The sequence below is a fragment of the Typopeltis vanoorti genome, chromosome 12 (genome assembly GCF_054136105.1).
Source record: "Typopeltis vanoorti isolate ZY-2024b chromosome 12, IOZ_Tvanoo_1.0, whole genome shotgun sequence".
Classification (NCBI taxonomy): Eukaryota; Metazoa; Arthropoda; class Arachnida; order Uropygi; family Thelyphonidae; genus Typopeltis; species Typopeltis vanoorti.
Window position 1 is genome coordinate 82,592,859 of NC_143560.1, and position 20,978 is coordinate 82,613,836.

At 35.4% G+C, this 20,978-nt stretch overlaps 1 protein-coding gene across 3 annotated transcripts in view; it reads left to right on the plus strand.

Annotated features, from left to right (window-relative positions):
• Window positions 1-20,978, plus strand: part of LOC150100942 (enoyl-CoA delta isomerase 2-like) — a 172,516-nt gene that overhangs the window by 72,025 nt on the left and 79,513 nt on the right. The window lies entirely within an intron of this gene.

The window sequence follows — 20,978 nt, forward strand, 5'->3', positions numbered from 1 at the left end:
TATATTCGGCATGAAACTTTTGAGTTTCTTATTCAGCTAAGAAACAAAATGGAATGTAATATCCCTTAACTTAAATAAGTTCATGTCGCTGAATTGAAGCCTTTGGCTCTTCATATAATTTGAGATTAAAATGCAAGAATTTTGAAAATGTTGGACACAATTTCATGATTTGTTGCACAAGTTCTAGAAAAGATAAAAAACTAAATATCAAATTATATAAATCAAGTTGATATCCAGCATTATCTCAGAGCTGAATGTAGAAACTATGAAAGTTTTGTTAAAAAAAAGATGACCAGAGAGCTAATGGGAATACACTCACCAGCATTCACGAATTTCCCTAGAAGACATGAGCACTTGCCTAAACATCCATATATTCGCCTTTTTTTTTTGGTTCCTTTTGATAAGGTTTCACTGACTACATTTTGATAAGGTTTTGTGAATGCCGGTGAGTGTATTCCTGTTTCTGGTCAACTTTTTTATGAAACTTTCACAGTTTCTACATTCAGCTTTGAAATAATGCTGGATTTAATATCCACTTGGTTTATATAATTTCGCATCGACAAACGGAAGCCTTTTTGTGTCTTTATTTTCGTAAAGATCAAATAATGAAAAGTACAAGTTTCTTACTGTGGGAATGATTCACATCTCGGCCATCAAGGTGGTATACCCTTTCATAGTCAGATGCTATAGCTTCATCAACAGTGTAGATTAATTTACATAGCTCAAATATTTCTGTTAATGGATTAATGTAAAATTTCACATAACTCTGACAAGTAGTTATTCATCAATTTATGTCAGTGAATCTGGGATTAGCAAAAATGTTGGTCTGGCTTATTCTAACCACCCCTACTTGGCACATTTTCATTGAGATAGTGCTGAACATCCAAATCGAACGAGGGAATGCACCATCCAATTGGAGACAAATTCTGTTGAGGAAAATCATCTGACATATATGGCATTATCCAGCATTCCATCATATCAAGAGATAAAAAGAGGCCATGTCACCTAATTGTGCATTCTGTGAAAATACTGACTTATAAACTTTTCTAATGGATAAGGTTCAAAATGCATTAACCTTTTGGCTGTCTCAAACATGCTCAAAAGAACTGTGCGTCTTTTTTTCTTATTCTGAATTTAGACATTGTGCATGTTGAGGAAACATAGCAAATGCTATTCTTCATATATCCACTGAGATGAAAAGTGGATTACTGCTAAACACCTTTTTTATGAAGACCTTTCATTCAGGAAATGAAATTTAAGTTCTTCAGGAAACTGTATCAAAGTCTGTTTAAGCTTCAGATATTGCAATGTCCTACCACTGATTACATGGTCAAGTAGACTTCCTTTACATGGTGAAATTCAAACCCGCAGCATGTTTTAAGGAGAACAGAAGTGCTGTTCACTTAGTCAACCATGAATAAATAAGTTAAATGACTAAGATTTTCATTTATTCCAGGTCTACAGAAATAAGCTGCAGGTATAAATTCTCTCATGAATGTCTTCAAGTGGTAGATGAATTTCATTGCAAATTGTGAAACTACAATAATCCAAAAATTTTGATTTAGAGACTAAACAATGAACTCTTACAAGCCACTTCAGACTTTAATAAGCAGGATTTCTGAATTATTTAATCCTTATTTCAGTCACTGTATTAACACATGTTGATGTTTCATGGAATAAAATAAATGCCTAAAGCTAATAATTAACTAAAGGCATCTGTTTTATTTCATGAAACATCATGAAATAAATATTTTTGCCTTCGCCAATCAGGAATCTTAATGGGCACAAAGAGATATATTGAGCATGCTCATGCAAGCACATTGGCAGACAGTGGCGAGTTCCTACATTCCTATCTGGAGTCCTGTATGGGTGTGGTAGTTTCTACTTGCTGATGGCCTCAAAATTATTGTTACCAGATTTTTTGGCAGTCTGATGCAGCTGAATTTGTTTAAGTTTGGAGAATGAAGCAGTGTTGTGGCAGATTCCAGAAATTCTCTCCCTATCAAATCTGCTTCTGTATAGAAACAGAAATAGAAGAAAATCCTAACCACATAATCTAGTGGAAGGTTTTCTTCCATTGGATCTGCTGATCATATCCATGGCATGGTCTGCCACCCCAGAATGAATGTAATGTAGATGGGCATATTTTCTATGTTCTTCCAGATGGATATTGGCAGTTCTTCCTTTTTGTCAGAAGTAAGGGATACTGTGGACCCAAGGACAGTCCAGATGGTGGAGTGGATAAAGTGTAATTCTAGTTTGTGGCAAGATCTGAAGGATGTATCTGTGTTCCACTTTTTCAGAATGCATGTAATTTTTTTCTGAGGTGTTCCTGGATGTAGGAAATGGCAAGGGATTTCTGTATTTTTTTATTTTTGGGCTGGGGATTTGGTTGGGTGGATGAGCAGAGAGCTCTGTTGATTTTGTTCAGGGATAAGCTATTGGTTAAAAATGTAATTGATTTCTGTGGAGAGTTTAGTCCAAGCAGATGATTCTAGCTCGGACTAAATTTGATAATGTTTTGTTAACACCATACTGCTAGGAGGAGGTGGTGATGTGATTGGTGGATATACCTACTAGTGTGGGTAGGTTTTCTGTACTCAGAAAAGGATGCGGATCTGTTTGATAGCTAGATAACTAATATCAAGGAAGGCAGACAGTTATTGTTTTCCTTTTGAATGGTGAAATGGATCCCTGGGTGGTGGCTGAGGTGTGCTAAAAACGTATGATGTGTCCACTAAAACTAGGAACCTGGAATGTCAGAACCCTGTATGAAGCAGGTAAGCTAAGAAATGCTATCCAGGAAATGAAAAGACTTGATATTGGGAATTTAAAAATGAGTGAAGTTAGGTGGCGAAGATCAGGCAAAACTCAAGTTAATGACATGACAATGTCCCACTCTGGAAGTAGTGAAAACAACCACCAAAATGGAGTTGAAATAATATTAATAAACAAAGATGCCAATAAGTCACTGTTGAGCTTCATCCCTTACTCAGATAGGATGATGTTATTAAAACTGAAAGGTCACTAGATATTTATCTTATACAGGTCTATGCCCCTACTGCTGACAAGAATGATACAGAGATTGAAGAATTTTATGATTAATTAAAAGAACTAATGAAAAACACAAAGAAGCATGATATTAACATCGTCATGGGTGATTTCAGTACTAGAGTTGGGAAAAGTAGAAGTGGAGATATAGTTGGCAAACATGGACTGGGGAACAACAAAACGAGAGAGGAGATTGTCTTATTCAATTCTGCCAAGAAGAGGAACTAATAATCACAAACACATGGTTTAAGCTACCATCCTCCTGTATACTGGGCAATCACCACAGGATAATAATGCAAATATAGTCAGGAACCAGATTGATTACTTGCTAATTAATCAACGATTTTGAAGTTCCATAATGAGTACAAAAACCTATCCTAGTGTGGATATTGCTTCTGATCATAATCTGCTGGTGACAGAGTTGAAACTTACACTGAAAGCTATACTTAAGAAACATCAACAAAAAAGGTTTGATCTAGGAAAGTTAAAAAACCCAGAGATAAGGAACAAATTGAGTCAAGATTTGAATCAAGAGAGATAGCACTTATCAAGAATGATGACATCATGAGGGTTGATGAATCATGGGACAAATTAAAATCTGTCTTCTTAGAGAAATGTACCAATACCTTTTTGTTCTGATAGAGCAGTAAAAAAAAGAAAGATTGGATAACTGATGAAATTCTTTCTCTTGTGAATCAACACAGATCATATAAAAATCATAGTCCAATAAAATAAAGAGGTACAGAAAATTATTAAAGGCAAGATCAAAGAAGCAAAAGAAATCTGATGAATGAAAAATGTAAAGAAATAGAAATTCTACAGGAAAAACATGACAGTTTTAATCTACACAAAAAGCTGAAAGAGATCTCAGGTATATTTAAGAAAAAAAAACAGTTATGTATCCTTTGAAACAAAAAAGGAGAAATAATATCCGAAAAGGATGACAAAATACAGGAATGGGTGAAATATGTAGAACTCTTTACTGATAACAGACAGAACCCAGAAAATACTTATAAACAGATGGAAGGTCCATGCATTCTAAGATCAGAGGTAGAATGTGTGCTGAACTCATCTAAAAATGGTAAAGCTTTAGGCCCCGATAGAATACCAGCAGAAATAGTAAAATTATTAGAAGGTGACAACATTACTATATTAGTAAAGCTATTTAATAAGATCTACGATATAGGCATAATCCCTCCGTACTGGTTACACTCGATCTTCATCATTCTACCTAAAAAAAGCAAATGCAAAAACTTTTAATGACTATAGAATGATCAGCCTAATGAGTCATGTTCTCAAAATAATTCAAAAATTAATATGCAGAAAATGTGAAGACACCATCAGTGATACCCAATTTGGCTTTAGAAATGGCTTGGGAATGAGAGAGGCCCTTTTCTATTCTCAAATCTTATTAAAACGTAGTGACCAAAACATGGAGGTATTCATTCACTTCATCAACTTTGAGAAAGGATTTGACAAAGTCCAACATACTAAAATGATTGCACTATTAAAAATAATTGGATTTAGATGGTAAAGACATCAGGATCATTGAAAACTTATATTGGAACCAAAAGGCATCTGTTCAAGTTGATGACATCATTACAGACTCCATTAACGTCAAATGAGGACTAAGGCAAGGATGTGTGCTGTCACCTCTTCTTTTTCACATATACCGAGAAGCCATTTTTCAAAAAATTTTAAAAGGAAGAGAGGAATTGATTAATGTAAATGGTGAAATCATTGGTAATGTCCGATATGCTGATGACATAGCTCTCATGGCTGACAATATTCAGGATCTTCAAAATCTTCTGGAACTAGTGAATGAAGAGAGTTAAAAAATGAGATTAAAAATAAACATCACCAAAACTAAATTCATGCTCATAATCAACAGACCAATTTTTAATTCAATGGGAAACAAACAGAAAGAGTGACAGAGTTTAAATATCTTGGATGCTGGTTAAATGAAGAATGCAATCAAGAAATGGAAATAAAAGTTAGAATTGAAATGACAAGAAAAAAATTTTCTCCAGATGAAATCAACACTGTGTAACCCAATTTAAATTTAGAGCTTAGAGTACGCATGGTTAAATGCTATGTATGGTCTGTACTGCTGTACGGTGCAGAAACTTGGACCTTGAAGACAACATCAATAAAAACATTCCATGGACAGCAAAAACCTCCAATCAGGAAGTACTGGAACAAATGGGGAAAATCACGAACTTTTAGACACCATAAAAAGAAAGAAAACTGCATATCATTTATAATCAATTGAAGTATCTTATATTTTTCATTACTTTGTAATGAAAAATATAAGATACTTCAATTGATTATAAATGGTAAGATAAATGGAAGAACAAGACAAGGAAGATGAAGAAAATCTTGGCTGGCAGCCATCAGACAATGGGCTGGCATGAGCTCTGTCCAGAGTGGCTGAAGATCACTCAAAATTTGCCAAGGTGGTTGCTGACCTCTGATAGGAGATGGCACTCAAAGAAGAAGGTAAAATATCCAGAGATAGTTTGAGTTTGGAGGGTTTTTTTTTTCTTTTAGGGCTATGTTTGTCAATAGGGAAACTATATCAAAGCTGACCATGATGTCATTGTCTCTGAGGATCATATTCAACAAGCAAGATTTGAAGTGCAGAGTATTTTACACAGAAAGAAATGTGGCCAGGAATGGGAGAGAGAAAGAGAGCTCTTTGGCCAAGTGTTTGGTCACTTTATAAGTAGGGAAACCAGTACTGTTCTTAAGGGTATATTCTTGGTAACCCATAAATCTGGGGGAGGCTTAGGATTACATGATTTAAGTTTTTGAATAGGAGGACAGGAGACCACTTTTTCTAATAACTTCTCAAGAGTTATTAGAAAAAGCCCTTTTTTTGTGTTTGTGTAGGATCAGTGTCATTTAAGAAGCATATTGATTAATCTTTGAGTACGAATGACATTTGTCAATCATATTCAGAGCAATAGTCTCATTAGCATTATTACTGTTATCTGCTTTGGTTGATGATAATATTCTGGTTCTTCATAGTTAAGTGCAGTATAAGTTTCTTTTTGGTGGCTTTGCTGACTTTAAAAATGTTGGCTACATCTAGCTGGATATTATTAGTGATATGGGGCAAGACACTGTAGATGCTATGTTCCATTTTTGCCATAATTTGCAAGCTTGTTATTTCTTTTGGAGTTATGGCTGAGACTGTGGGCTTTGATAGCTTCTTTCTGAAGCTGAAACAACTTATAACCCGTGTTTTGTAAGTAACTGAGGCTTATTTATCTTCTTGAGTAAATTATTAAACATTTGAATGTAGTAGGTCTTTATTTTTATAAATTTTTTTTTGCTGAAGCATTGGAGACATTTCAGAGAATTGTCCAAAGCTTGGCATTCAACATACTGAGAAGCTCATCCTGCAGTGCTTGAATAGTGCTATTGTCGACCAACATGACATGTGTTGCATCGATTTGCTCTCATAAAAGTAACTAGTGTTGTAGTAGATATAAACTTGAGCTTAATTTTTACACAAGTGGGAATGGTGCCTTAGTCATGACAGCATTTGCAGAATGCTACTCTATTTAGGAGTCTTGATAATCTGAGTTTACTTACTGAACAGACTTGCTTTGCGTGTTATATCACTTCCTGCATGGAAGTGATATAACATGCAAAGAAAAATAACATGCAAAAAATATCATGTTGATGTTTCATAGAATAAAACAGATGACTAAGCTAATGCTTAACTGCATTTATTTAACTAATTATGTTACTTGGCCCATAATTCACCTTTGTCAACAAGGCATCTTCACAGGCACAGAGATATTGATGCCCTGTGTGGGTGTGGTGATTGCACTTCCTGATCGCTCATAATGAACCATCATTGCTGCATCACACCGCCAAAAATCTGGGAGTGGTCTCACAGATTTTTGGCAGTGTGATGCAGCAATTTGGAGAATGCTGTGGTGCTATAGCAGATTCAAGGAATAGTCAGAAACAGATTCCAGGTATAGGAGTGAAGGCTTTTTCCATTGGATGTGGTGATCCATATCCATAGCATGGTCTGTCACCTCAGAACAACAGTAGTGCCAATGGATGTATTTTGTGTGTTCTTTTAAATAGATGTTGGGGTTACAAAAAATAACACTAATAGATATTTAATCAGACCTACTAGTTTTGCTACATATGTGACAAAACTAGTAAGTTTGATTAAATATATCATGCTGATGTTATATTTAATGACCTATTAAACCCAGTATTAGTTATTTTTTTTTTGTAAAATTTGTTTTTTGGCCAATAAAATCAACATATTCAAGATGTTGGAGTTTTTATCATTTATCCAAAGTACTGAAGCTTGCAGGAGCAAGAGATACTGTAGATCCTAGGTTGGTCCAGATGGTGGAGAGATTGGGGGGGGGGGGGAAGAAAGTAAGAAAAAGAAATTTTGCATATAGTGGAAAAAGTATAACATTACCAAAAACTAGTTACCTTTATTTGCTCACTTTAAAGATCCTTTCATCTGGACCATCCTGGGGTCCACAGTATTCTTGCTCCTGGAAACTTCAATACTTTGAACAAACAGAAAACTGTCAACATCTGTCTGGATGAATGCAGAAAATACATCCATCTACAGTTGTTCCAAGGCGACAAACCATTATGTCATGGATATGGATCATTGGATCCAGTGGAAGAAGACTTCACGCCTATACAGAAAGAGATTCAAGTCAGACTGTTTCTGGAATTTGCCACAACTACATTGAGCTGCACCACACTGCCAAAAATCTGGGAGACCATCAGCAAATGCAAATCACCTTACCCATAGAGGCCACTAGTTATGACTTTTAAGAGCTTACTCTCATAATCAGTCTGTGTTTGCCTGCTTACTCATGTGGTTTCATTCATGCACTCAATATATTTCTTTGTGTCTTTGAAAGATGCCTTGATGACCAAGGCAAAATATTGATAGAGTAATTTAATTAGCTAAAAGATGTAGGTAGTTATTAGCTTTAGACATCTGTTTTATTCCACAACCAACATCCAAGCATCCATACCAGATTACTGTATTAATGCATTATAGGTGCACAACCTTTTGTGGGTGTGATTCACATTAAAACATTTTCTGCTGCACAAATTTCCAATCTCTATGAGAGAAAACGAAAGTATAAATAATAATGGTTTGCTTTGAGTTTGTTTTTAGTTAAAGGTTATTTATGCACAAATGATTTGTCATATAGCATAAGATGGTGTTCAACTTCCATAACTATAAATAATAAATTACGCTATAACCACAGAAATGAACTTTAATGAAATAAAGGTTCAAATATTTCGTACTGAAATTAACAGTATATCATGTGTAGACAACAAGCAATTCAAAGGAATGGAATACAAAGTACATAGGAGTCAGTGGATTACCAATTAAAAACTGTTGCTGCGTGCTATAAATTAATATTAATAAAATATTATTAAATAATTCTTAAAAATTATTTCTTTGATGGTTACATAAGATAAGAATCTCCCGAACTTTTGGGGGGGAGAGAGAGACAATCATTTCGATTCAGATTTGGCCGATGTAAAAGGGTTCCGCAACTTTCATTAAAAAGGCGTTCGTATTTAAACTTGCATCTATGGAAAGATGAGCTTTATCCCACTGGATATTGTGTTTAGTGTCAATACTCTGTTGTGCCAGACCATGAGGTTTCATGTATTCAATATAATATTGATGTTCATTCATTCTTTGTCTAAAGTATGTTAAATTACATTCACGCAGTATCTGATAAACACCAGCTAATGATAGAAGTGCCAGTTTGTCTTTTGTAGGTGGCAACAGGTGAGAAATTTTGTTGATAGGAAAATATGTGGGAATGAGATGATACTTCAAGATTCTGCAAATCAGTTCTGAGATGCCAGAAATATAAAAGATTGGAACCTTGCAGTCTGTTGAAGAATCCTGAGGTGTTGGAACATAGGAGTCAATTATCTGCTCGATTTGATTAGGGTTATAACCATTAAATTCCATTAGGGAGATTCTTATTTTATGTAACAAAGAAATAGTTTTTAAGAATTATTTAATAATATTTTATTAATATTAATTTCTAGCATGTGGCAACAGTTTTTAATTGGTAATCCACTGACTGTTATGTACTTTGTATTCCATTCCTTTGAATTACTTGTTGTCTACACTGATGATGTACTGTTAATCTCAGTATGAAATATTTGTACCTTTATATCATTAAAGTTAATTACTGTGGTTATCATGTAATTTATTATTTACAACTTCATCACTTTATTTAATGCTTATGATAAGAATAATAATAATTATGAAAATCACTTTGTTTTGTTGAAAAGTTTGTGCCACTTGTACATGCTATTCTTCACTTGTTAACCTCATGTATTGATTCTTCCTAGCAGTGATTGTTTGATTTTGTCTCAGCCAATTAGCACATACATACGAGTGTGGTCTGAAAAGTTCTCAGCCTCAATCATAAATGGCAACACTATCAGCATGATTTTTTTTTTTCTAAGCTGATACATCTGTATAAGCATCCATGTGAAATTGCAAGTCATTCTATCCAGTAGTTTGTTTTATACAGCTGTCTGAAGCAAAAGTGTTGTGTGTATCCCTTGAAATGGATAAAATTGAGACTTGTGCAGTTATAAAATTCTTTGTAAAAGAAGAGTTAACGCCAAAAGAAATTCATTCGAAGTTCATAAAAGTTTATGTGCACTCTTCTCCTCCTTCATCCTGTTATCCATTGGTATTGGATGACCAGCGAGTCAAAGTGCGTGAAATTGCTGAGACTAGATATTTCAAAAGAATGTGTAGGATATATTTTGCATGAAGAATTGCAAATGAAAAAGCTTTGCACAAGATGGGTGCCACGTTTGCTCACAGCAGATCAAAAATGCACTCGCATAAAAATCTCTGAACAATGCTTGGACAGTTTTAACAAGAATAAAACTGATTTTGTGTGTCTATTTATTACTATGGATGAGACTTGGATTCACCATTACACACCAGAATCCAAACAGCAGTCAGAACAGTGGACAGAAGCCGGTTGTTCAGCGGACAAAAAGACAGTCAGTTTCATCAGCAGGAAAGGTCATGGCATCAGTGTTTTGGGATGCTAAAGGCATTTTGTTTATTGAAAAGGGTAAAACAACAACCAGAGAATATTATTCCAATCTTTTAACCAGACTGGATGAAAAAATTTGTGAGAAAAGACCTGGTTTGCAGAAGAAAAAAATCATCTTTCATCAGGACAATGCACCTGCCCCAAAGGTGTTTTGGGAAAATTAAGGGATCTGCATTAAGAATTGTTGGAACATCTTCCCTTTTCCCCAGATTTGGCTCCCTCTAACTTCTATCTCTTCCCAAAACTAAAACTCTTCCTTGCTTGTCAGTGTTTTTCTTTGAATCGAGAGGTGATTGCAGCTATAGAGGGTATTTTGCAGATCTTACTGAGAACCACAACAGGGACGGGATAATGGCCATGGAGCATCACTGGAAAAATGTATTAGTTTTAAGGGAGATCATGTTGAAAAATAAAAATAATTTTGAAATTATAAATTTGTTTTTTCATTGTTAGGCCGAGAACTTTTCAGACCATCCTCATATATCCACCTTACTTTCTCCATTTGTTTAACATGCACTGTGCTAATTTCTGTGCTGACATGTATCTGATAGCCTAGTTAATCAACAAGAATCTAGTAGCAAGGCTTATACGTTGGTTAGACATAACTGGTAATTAGTTTACGGAATTAACAACGCAAATGAAGTATATTAATTAAAGGTAACTTTAATGAATCACTTCTATATTTCGGCAACATCACATTGCCATCTTCAGGAACATAAAGATATGGTATGTGCACGCAGGCACTAACACAAAGCAAATGAGGAAGAAAGCAAGAAACTAATATTGTTCCTAAAGTCCTAATGGTGCCCTCTTGCGGGCTAATTTGGTAGTCTTGGCTGTTGGGCTGAAGTTCTCATAATGTAAGTCTCCCAAATTTGGGGTAGTTTCATGCACCCAAATTTGTTGAGGTTAGGAACGTTTTTTAGAGCTGCTGAAGATTCTTTGAATAATCTTTCGTATTTAAACTTGCTGCGATGAATTATTTTTGTTTTTTTCCTAACGAATTTTATGGTGGGTATCTAAGGCATGGTCTGCCAGCCCAGAGCGGCTGTACTGGTGAAACCGGATGTAGTCTTGGTGTTCTGAAATCCTGATATTATATGTTCTGCCTGTTTGGCCAAAGTAGGACAATTTGCAGCTGCAAGGGACCTGGTATACACCAGGTAGGTCTAGAGGAAGTGGTTGGTCTTTGGTAGAGCGGATAAGGGATGCCAACTTTTTATATGGTCTGTAACAGGAAGTAAGGTCATATTTTTTGAGGATATTGGTTATTTTCTCAGAGGCGCCCTGGATGTAGGGGATGGTGATTGACTTGGTGTAATCTTTATTGTGGAGGGGGGTTGTGGTTTACTGGTTTTAGTATTTTTTGGATTTTTTGGATCTTTATGTTCCTGAAGATGGCAATTTGACATTGCCGAAATATAGAAGTGATTCATTAAAGTTACCTTTAATTAATATACTTCATTTGCGTTGTTAATTCCGTAAACTAATTACCAGTTAATCAACAAGAAGTTGTCTATTCTGCAACTCAAAAGTTGTCGGTTCAAATCCCATTGTAAGCACGTATGTTTGTAAATGTCTAGTCTCCATGTCATAGATAAATTTTGTTACTCAGTGTGAAGCCACCATCATACTTATTGGAGAGCTAATGTTTCCAGGAAGCTAAACATGGAAAATGTTTCCTGGAAGCAAAATATAGAAAAGTTCCATATTTTGATTCTAGATCAATATTCCTACTCTGGAAACCAAAATTATCTAGCAGTTAACTGCCCATGCTACTAATGTACTGTTAATTTCCAATCTATTGAGAGAGATTTACATAGATTTTAAACTAGCTAGTTATTTCAGAACTTGAGTTGTAGCTTGGTAATCTGTCATTTCGTTACTTCAATAATGTGGGATTTAATATCCCCTTAATTTAAATACTGTCATTTCATTGTTCTCTCAGTACTGATATTCATGATAAGTTTATGAACTTGTGTCTAATTATTATAATGTTTATCAGGTTTTTAAAGGAAATGATTGTTCTAAAAGTTCTGAATCCTTTTAAATAATGAATAGAAGGTTATTTTATTAAAATGCATGAAAGTTTGTTTAGGATTTTCTGAAATGACATGTGATGTAGCTCCTAATATTAGATAAAGTAAAAAGAGTAAAATTTTATGATAATAGAGCATCCCCATATGCCACGCTATAGGCTGATAAGTTTATTTAGTAATTGTGTGTGTGTGTGTATTTGAGACAGTACTGCTGAGACATACCTGGATATTTTCAAAAGTTAAAGTGATGTGCAGTATTTTGTACAGAACTTGATAATTGTGCTGAAACCGAGGTTGGAAGTAATATTTTCTGTCCCATTTTCAGAATAAATGAACATAAAAATGTATCAAATAGCTGAAATAAAATAAATAAAATACATCATGAAGGTAATGAATTTCAAAAAAACATTTTAAAAGGTTAAAAACTTTTTAAAAAAAAACATTTGTAGTTAACACAAATCAGCAACATCATTCATACATATTAGTCTTTGTAATATATGTTATTCATGTTTTATTTTTGCTCTTTGATATATTTTTATGCTAATTTCTTAATTCTTTCTAGAATATAATCATGAACCTTTGGTTAGATCAGTGTATGGTGGAATCAGCAGAGACCCAGCTTAGAGTTAAATAAACAAGCATTATACATCTCCGCAAGGAGATGTGCTTTGCATTATGGGAGATACTAAGACTAGGAGGGATGAGAGCTTGTTCCACCTTTACCACGAGTTGCCTCGGTCCTGAAGATACTTCTTGATAACTTTGTTTGCTTACACTTGAATAAAGGATTAAACTAAATTTATTATAGTCTAACCAAGTGGGGAAAAAACTTCTAACATCTTTCTCTAAATCCAGAGTAATTTAATAATAAGGTGGTACACCTTTTGGCAACTCGTATAGGTAAATATGACTTCTCCATTGCTTCTGCCTTAGTATCACCACTACTGAGTCTGGCTCCCACTGATGAGACCTCAATAAAGGTCGAAACCTGTTGGAAGCTTGGGTGATGAATGGCAATGCTGTAACCCATGAAGTTTTAACTGAGGCTCAGCTGTTGCTGTCACCCAGGTCCTGGGTGTGTGTGTGGGGGGGGTAATGAATGGCAATGCTGTAGCCCATGAAGTTAACTGAGGCATGGCTGTTGCTGTTACCCCTCGAATGAGATAATGAGCAAATGAGCAGCTCTGCTCGGTGGTGGGGTGAGCCTGCCATGGTGTAGAGCCAACCAGTTCTGAGAGTTCTTCTCAGTGGCAGGGTGAGCCTGTTACTGAGGGGAACAACACTGAGTTTTTGGAGTTTGACCTGTACTTGAACATTCAATAAAGGTCGAAACCGGTCTGGGTAGTGGCCCTTCCCTTAATGCATAGCATTATACATGTCTGTAGGGAGATGTGCTTTGCATTATGGAAGATAAGAGATACCGAGGCAAGGAGTGATGAGAGCTTGGTCCACCTTTATCATGAGTTGCCTCAGTCCTGAAGATACTTCAGGCACAAACTTTGTTTGCTTACACTTGGATAAAGGATTAAACTAAATTTATTATTTGTTCAGTTTTGTTTGTTGTTGGAATTTTTTTTTTAATTCCTAAATTTAAATTTCAAATGGATGAGTGTGAGAGAGAAATATATTTCTTATAATTTTCTTAATAATTATGTTTTCCCCTGATGGTGTCTCCACCTTGTCATGGTGTGTGTGTGGGGGGGGGGGGCTTGTGCATTCCAATGATCTTGTGAACTATACTGGCAGTAGCATTGCTACTAGCAGGGCTTCCCAAGCCAGATAGGTCACAGGTCAGAGATCAGACAAAGAGTCACCCTGGTCCTCCAGGTTGGGGGGGTTGAGCATAGGGCCAACAACCCATCTCATAAAAAAGCTGGTCACAAAACTGTTAGACCACCCTTATTGTGACTATTCCCCCCCCTCCCCCCCCAGTCCAGACAATCACTCATATTGTGAATATACTGCTCAAGGTGCCAATTTCATGGCCTCCAGGACAACCACGAGGTGATGGATGGGGCCCTGCATTGGCTTCCTGTACTGGACATTGACCTGTATTTGCTTTGTATTCCCTTTGCCATAAGAATAAGTAAATAAATTTCCTACCATATTGGCACCAAAGATTGTTTTGCTGCTGGCCTTACCTCTCCCTTCCTATTTAAGTAACTATACTATCATAATGTTGATTGGATTTTAATGGTATAGATGCGAACACAGATTGATAAGAAAATAACTATTTATTAACTTAAACGCTAATATTTCTCTGGTATTATATCCAGCATCTTCAGAGCATACAAACAAAGTTTGTTACAGTAGCAAGACAACCGCAATCCGGTGTAACAGTGGGACTAGTATGAGTAATTGTAGCGTGCAACACAAAGACTAAAGTTCTAATTAGGCGTTATCTAAGTTTAAAAAAAAAAACTAATTTGGTATTAGGATGACTGTCTCCCAAATCTTTGGTAGATTTATACTGCCATACTTGTTGAGGTTTGGAGTATGTTTCATTGCTTCTGTTGATACCAGGAACAACCTCTCTGACTTGTAAGAGCTTCTGTTTAGTAATTTTGTTTCTTTCCAATTGATCCTTTGTGCAGAGGTATCCAAAGCATGGTCTGCCAGACTTGACTTGCCATAGCGAAAGTGTTGGATATATTTTTTGTGTTCACCAAAGTGGATGTCCACAGTTCTTCCTGTCTGTCCATAGTAGGCTCGATGGCATGAACAGGGCACTTCATGCCATCGAGTAGACTCCTGGATGCAATAAAGGAGAAAATCTGTCCTTTGGTGAATGGATGAGAGTTGCCAATTTCACATAAGGTTTAAATAGAGTGCATAGTTGGTGTTTGTTAAGCACCCTAGATATCTTTTCAGATGTGCCTGTGCTTTTAATGTATGGATGGTGATAGTTTTGTGGTAGATAGTGGGGGGGGGGATTTTTGGGGAGCATTTAGTATTTTATCTATCTTGTGGGGATTATAACCTTTTGCTCCTGTCTTTCGCTCTTACAAGTCAGAGAGGAACAACCTCTCTGACTTGTAAGAGCTTCTGTGCAGTTCTTTTGTTTCTTTCCAATTGATCCTATGTGCAGAGGTATCCAAAGCATGGTCTGCCAGACCCGAAATCAACAGAAGCCCTGAAACATACTCCATACCTCAACAAGTATGGCTGTATAAATCTACCAAAGATTTGGGAGACAGTCATTCTAAGGCCAAATTAGTTTTTTTTTTTTTTTTAAACTTAGATGACGCCTAATTAGGACTTTAATCTTTGTATTTCACACTACAATTACTCATACTAGTCCCACTGTTACACTGGATTGTAGTTGTCTTGCTGCTGTAACGAACTTTGTTTGTATGCTCTAAAGATGCTGGATATAATACCAGTGAATATTAGCGTTTAAGTTAATAAATAGTTATTTTCTTATCAATCTGTGTTCACATCTATACCATTAAAATCCAATCAACATGTGTGATGAACACATTAGCCTTTCCACATGATATACTATCATAAAAGCTGTACTCACACATTCTTGAATGTCAATGATGTTATAATCTGTTCTAATGTCTTCATTTTTAATATGAGTCTGCCACTGATGACATCTGTTCACTCTTCTGTTTTCTCTTGAACTCTCATGTCTGTCATCTCTAACTTTGAGTTTCATTTCTAACCCAACTCTCATATCCATAAGTTACAATTGATCACTGTCTTGTATGCCTCTACTTTGGTTTGACCGATTTGTTTTTATTTTTTTTAAATTTTTTTATTCTGTATAAATTTTTAGAATCATCTCACCACCATACTAGTTTTCTTTATCCTGTTATTTATTTCCGAATTTAATTTGCCACCTTTAATTACTTCAAGTATTTTACTTGAACTTCTGTAGGTTCACTTCTGAATTATTCTTTAGGCTCACTAAAAATTATACCTAAGTAATTGAAGTATTTTACTTGTTCTGTAAGTTCACTAGAAAATATAGTTGATATTTTCCAGATTTGATAGTTGATATTTTCTATTTTCATAGTTTTTATGGTAATTGCCCCTCAAAGCAATGTAGAGAACTTTAAAAACGATTACTATAGGATGACAAAAGTGTGCATGAGATAAAAGATGATGTTATTTAATGCAGAAGTTATGCATTTTGGGATGAAAAGTTACAAACTGTGCACAACATTAATGGAACTATACTCTGAGAAATTGAGAGATTTTGGAGGTCTTGGTGTGTAGGGAATTGAAGTTCAGTGGGCATATTGCAAATGTAGTTGGTATCACATAGGATTACTTGGTTATGGAAGAACACAGTAATAAGAATAGAAAACTTATCATTCCCCTTTATAAGGTTTTGCAATTACATTGATTTACTGCACCTGGATATAGTCACTTGGGTTTCTTGGGAATTAAGAAGTGGTGGAGAGGATCCATAGTCCTTAGGCAGATAGATCTCTTAGCCTGCATCATTCACCACTGTATCTTTTGCCATGTGCAAAGATTTGGAGAAACATGCCATTACTCTTGACATTTCTAGAGCATTTGATTGCATCTACCCTGCTCTGAAAATGTGATCCTTTGGTCTACTTGCTGTCGTCCATAATTAGGCAGCCATCTTTCTCTTTGGTCATTCACTGCATGTCGTGGTGGATGGTTTCCTTTCTTCAAGCTTCTTTACTAGTACAGAAGTACCTCATGGCATGTTCTATTGCTTTCTCTGCTTCTCCAATACAATAATAACCTATTCTCATTGAACAGTAATCCTATCCAATTGTGCTTATTATAGTACATTATTCCTTCTATTCATTTGATAAACCATGCAGTGTTCAAATAGCTCAAGCTTTAAGATCTATTGACAAATCATGCAGAATCCACATATACCAAGCAGATCTATTATAACCATTGTTTTAAATACTTGAATCCCTATGCTATTCTTCATGCAGCCATTCACATGTCTCCATTTCCATTTATTAATAAACTCCTCCCATTAATTTTTAAACCTACACTTCTGTACAGTGCATTTCTAATTAGTTGCCATTATTCTGACCATGGATTCCTTGCTGTCAAATCTTTACATTATGTTAACGAAATATTTTTTTGTTTTATGCTAGTTCCTAGGGATTTTATTGCTAGGAATTAGCATAATAGTTTGTTAATTCCTATTAGCATAAATACTTGAAATAAATATATGAAATTTGTGTCTAACTTGCAGTCAAGCCAAGAATTTTGTTTTATTCTTGGTTGCTTATTAGGACCTATTTACTTTTTTGATTCATCCAAAAAGCCAGCTATATTCACTTGACTCATGATTAGATTTATCTCTGGTTTGTTACTTTTAATCCCAAGCACTTCTCTGCTAAATAACTTTGCACCATATTTATCAATTTGCTGAATATTGTTATATTTTTCTGCTGTCTGTTGTTATATCCTTTTTTCCTTTCTTTCTATATATTTTGGTCTTATCGTACGGTACTGTACAGTAATTTACTGCTTCTCAATTCTTTGCTTACTCAAAAACCTTATATAATCAGATTCTTACCGGCTGCGCTATTGTGTTGTCCCTTCTTTCTTTATTACGTGTATCTAGTATCTTTCTCACTTGATATCTCAGGAAAACTTATTCAAGTTTAGCGTTTATTATCATTATTGCAAATATCAATTCTGAGTTCTTCAACAAAATCAAAGAAAGACCTCACATCATCGGTCTCCTCACCAGAAAACTGAGGGAAAATTTGCTGGGGGTTGATGCTTCTGAAAAATTCTGGGTCACTTAGTTCTGTGCTGCTTGCTAGCGCCATACTTATCTTTTTTGCTTACAAAATTTATCTAAATTGCTCCAACTTTCCCTTCCAAAATTTAGTTCTACTATTTTCTTCTCATGTAACTGACACCACTTCACTGTGTTTGATTAATTTACTTCTTTTTTAATTTATCACTGTTTATTTATTACTTCTTTTTTAATTAATCAAACACAGTGATTATTAATCACTGTGTTTGATTAATTTACTTCTTTTTTAATTTATTAAACACATCCTACCAGCTGCACCATTGTTATATTCACTGGCTGCGCCATTGTTATTTATTTTTTGCTTCTGCACTATGCCATTGTTATATCCTTTTTTTCCTTTCTTTCTATATATTTTGGTCTTATCGTACGGTACTGTACTGTACAGTAATTTACTGCTTCTCGATTCTATCCCTTTGCTTACTCAAAACCTTATATAATCAATTATTATGATTACAGCTATTTTGCCTGCTTCAGTTTAGGAGTACCCCTGTTTAAATGTCATTGGCTATTTACTCATGGATTCTTAGGGCATTATGAGTGTAGATGTACTAAAAAGTATATGTAGCCTAAGGAATAGAAAATTGCACATACCTTTTTCTGGGTGTTGTGGCTTTTCCTCAGTCTGCGATGTCGAAAACTGCAGAGTGTGTGTGTGGGGGGGGGGGTAGGCAGTTTGGTAGAATAAGTTAGAAAAACCCGGGTTTTTTTCGTAACATATAGAAACATATACTTTTATATAGGGTGGGGGAAAAAGTGAAAGGGTTAATTTTTTTTTTTTTTTTTTTAAATAGGGAGGGGGGAGGGGAAAGGTGGTTGACGGGGTGTGGACCGTTTCGACTATTCGTGGTCGTCATCTGAACACATTGGGAAAGTGGAAGCTATGTCAGGTCGGGTGAATGCTTCTGCTTTAGAGGTGTTTGTGTTGTCTCCTATTGGTCGGGAGTTTTCCCAGAAATAATATACTTATATAATCAGATTCTTACCGGCTGCGCTATTGTCGTGTCGTCCCTTCTTTCTTTATTACGTGTATCTGGTATCTTTCTCACTTGATATCTCAGGACAACTTATTCAAGTTTAGCGTTTATTATCATTATCGCAAATATCAATTCTATTGCATGTGTCTCTATGTTAAATAGATTGCGTCATTGTTATGTGATCCACATTTTGTAATAAGTTTAGCCTTACGTCACGTTTCTTTTATGCTTCTTCTTACTTCTTAACCTTTAAGGGCCACCAGAAGATTTCCCGTTCCCTGAATTCTATATATTATCCTGATTACTCAAGCAAATTTATTTTTACTGCGCCAGCCTGAGCCTTAAAGTTAGAGATAGACACTGCCTTTAGGTTAACTATAGAATATCAAGTGTTACTAGCAATATAATTTAATTCCTAGAAACTTGGACTCTCTGGTATAATTTTACTCTTGTTTGCAGTCGTGCCCTTACTTTCAATTGGGGTATTCCCGCACACTCACACGTACTCAGGTTCGATTTTTATGAAGGGTCAGAGTCAGTCAATATGATCAGAAGCACATATAGTTAAAGAATCAAACATTTATTAAGTTCAATTAGTGATGCTACACAAGTTAAATTGATCATCAAATTCTAAAGTTAAATCACTACCTTTCATTCACTCTCTCAGTCTTAAATTAATTTTAGTACTCTACCTCAAAGTATCAGCAATTCAATGTCTCAATAACTCAATACATATTATATTTATGATACAATTCATTTTTAACACTAAGTTCAGAATATTAGCAAGATTCAATATTTCAATAACTCAATACAGATTACAATTCATTTTTAACATTAAAGCACTTCAACACATTCTTCAAACTCTCTCAGAACAAACACAACAGAATCACTATCTGGTTGAAAGTTCCTAAAGTTCGTCTCAAGAAAACATAGTCATTTTTACAGATCTAAACTTTTCACTCTTTCTTCTAATACGAATTTCAAATTTCCCTCTCTTAAATGTTAGTCAATCTCAAAAGGGCTAGAATAAGTGAGGGTACTTATCTATTTTTATCTTCGGTTTCCTGCTGTCCTTTGTTTCGAATCTGGTTGTCTCAATTTTAATGCCACGTGGGTTACACATGCTCATTTGGACTGGACACCATACTTCTATCTAGGTTTTACATAGTTTAACTTTTCACTATGGCCAGCGATTTATCTTGCCGAAAATTTACTACGGTGTCATACTGAACTCTGTCGTAAGTCAGTCCTCAAATATGAGAGCTGAACTGCGAAGAACTCTCGGAGCACTCAGAGAGAAAACTCAGGAACAAGAAAAAACGGGGGTCATTTACTTCTGTGTCACGGGTTATATACCTTCTCCAAGAGCGCCACCTTTTTGAGTTTGAAATTTCTCATCGTTTCACCCATTGGTCTCCGTTCAGGTGACTTCACCGATTCACATACGGGACTTTTTTGGTTCAGGGAACGTATGCGTCATGTGCCTTCTAAGATATAATGCCTGCAGGTATTTCTCTGATCTTACTGTATTTAGGGTGATCTTTGCCCTATGTCGTTGAATAGTTCGCATTCTTTCACTTGCATTATTTCATTAACAATTCCTCTCTTATTTTGCCCTGTTTTCCGACTTACATTTATGCTAGACACTTAGGTATAAAGTTTAAAAATTCACAAAATTCAAAAGTTATTATATATGAAGCTGTTCTAAACAAAAAAACACATTTTTACTGCTAAAAGATAAGTATGCAAGTGTGATTTTATGTAAATTGTTAGATTCTGGAATGGTGACGTCAGGTAAATTCTGAGGTCGCCTATTTCAGATCTAACAATATTTCAGCCAGTATGATCTCCTTTCTCCAAATATATATTTTTTAAAGACATTTGTAAATTCAAGAAGCTATACAAACTCATCGAGAGCAGGCTTTTACAAACAACCCATGCCCATGGTGGGACTCGAACCCATAACCTGTTGGTCGGTGAGTGGGTGTGCCATCCATTCAAACAACCAATAAACAATCTCTGC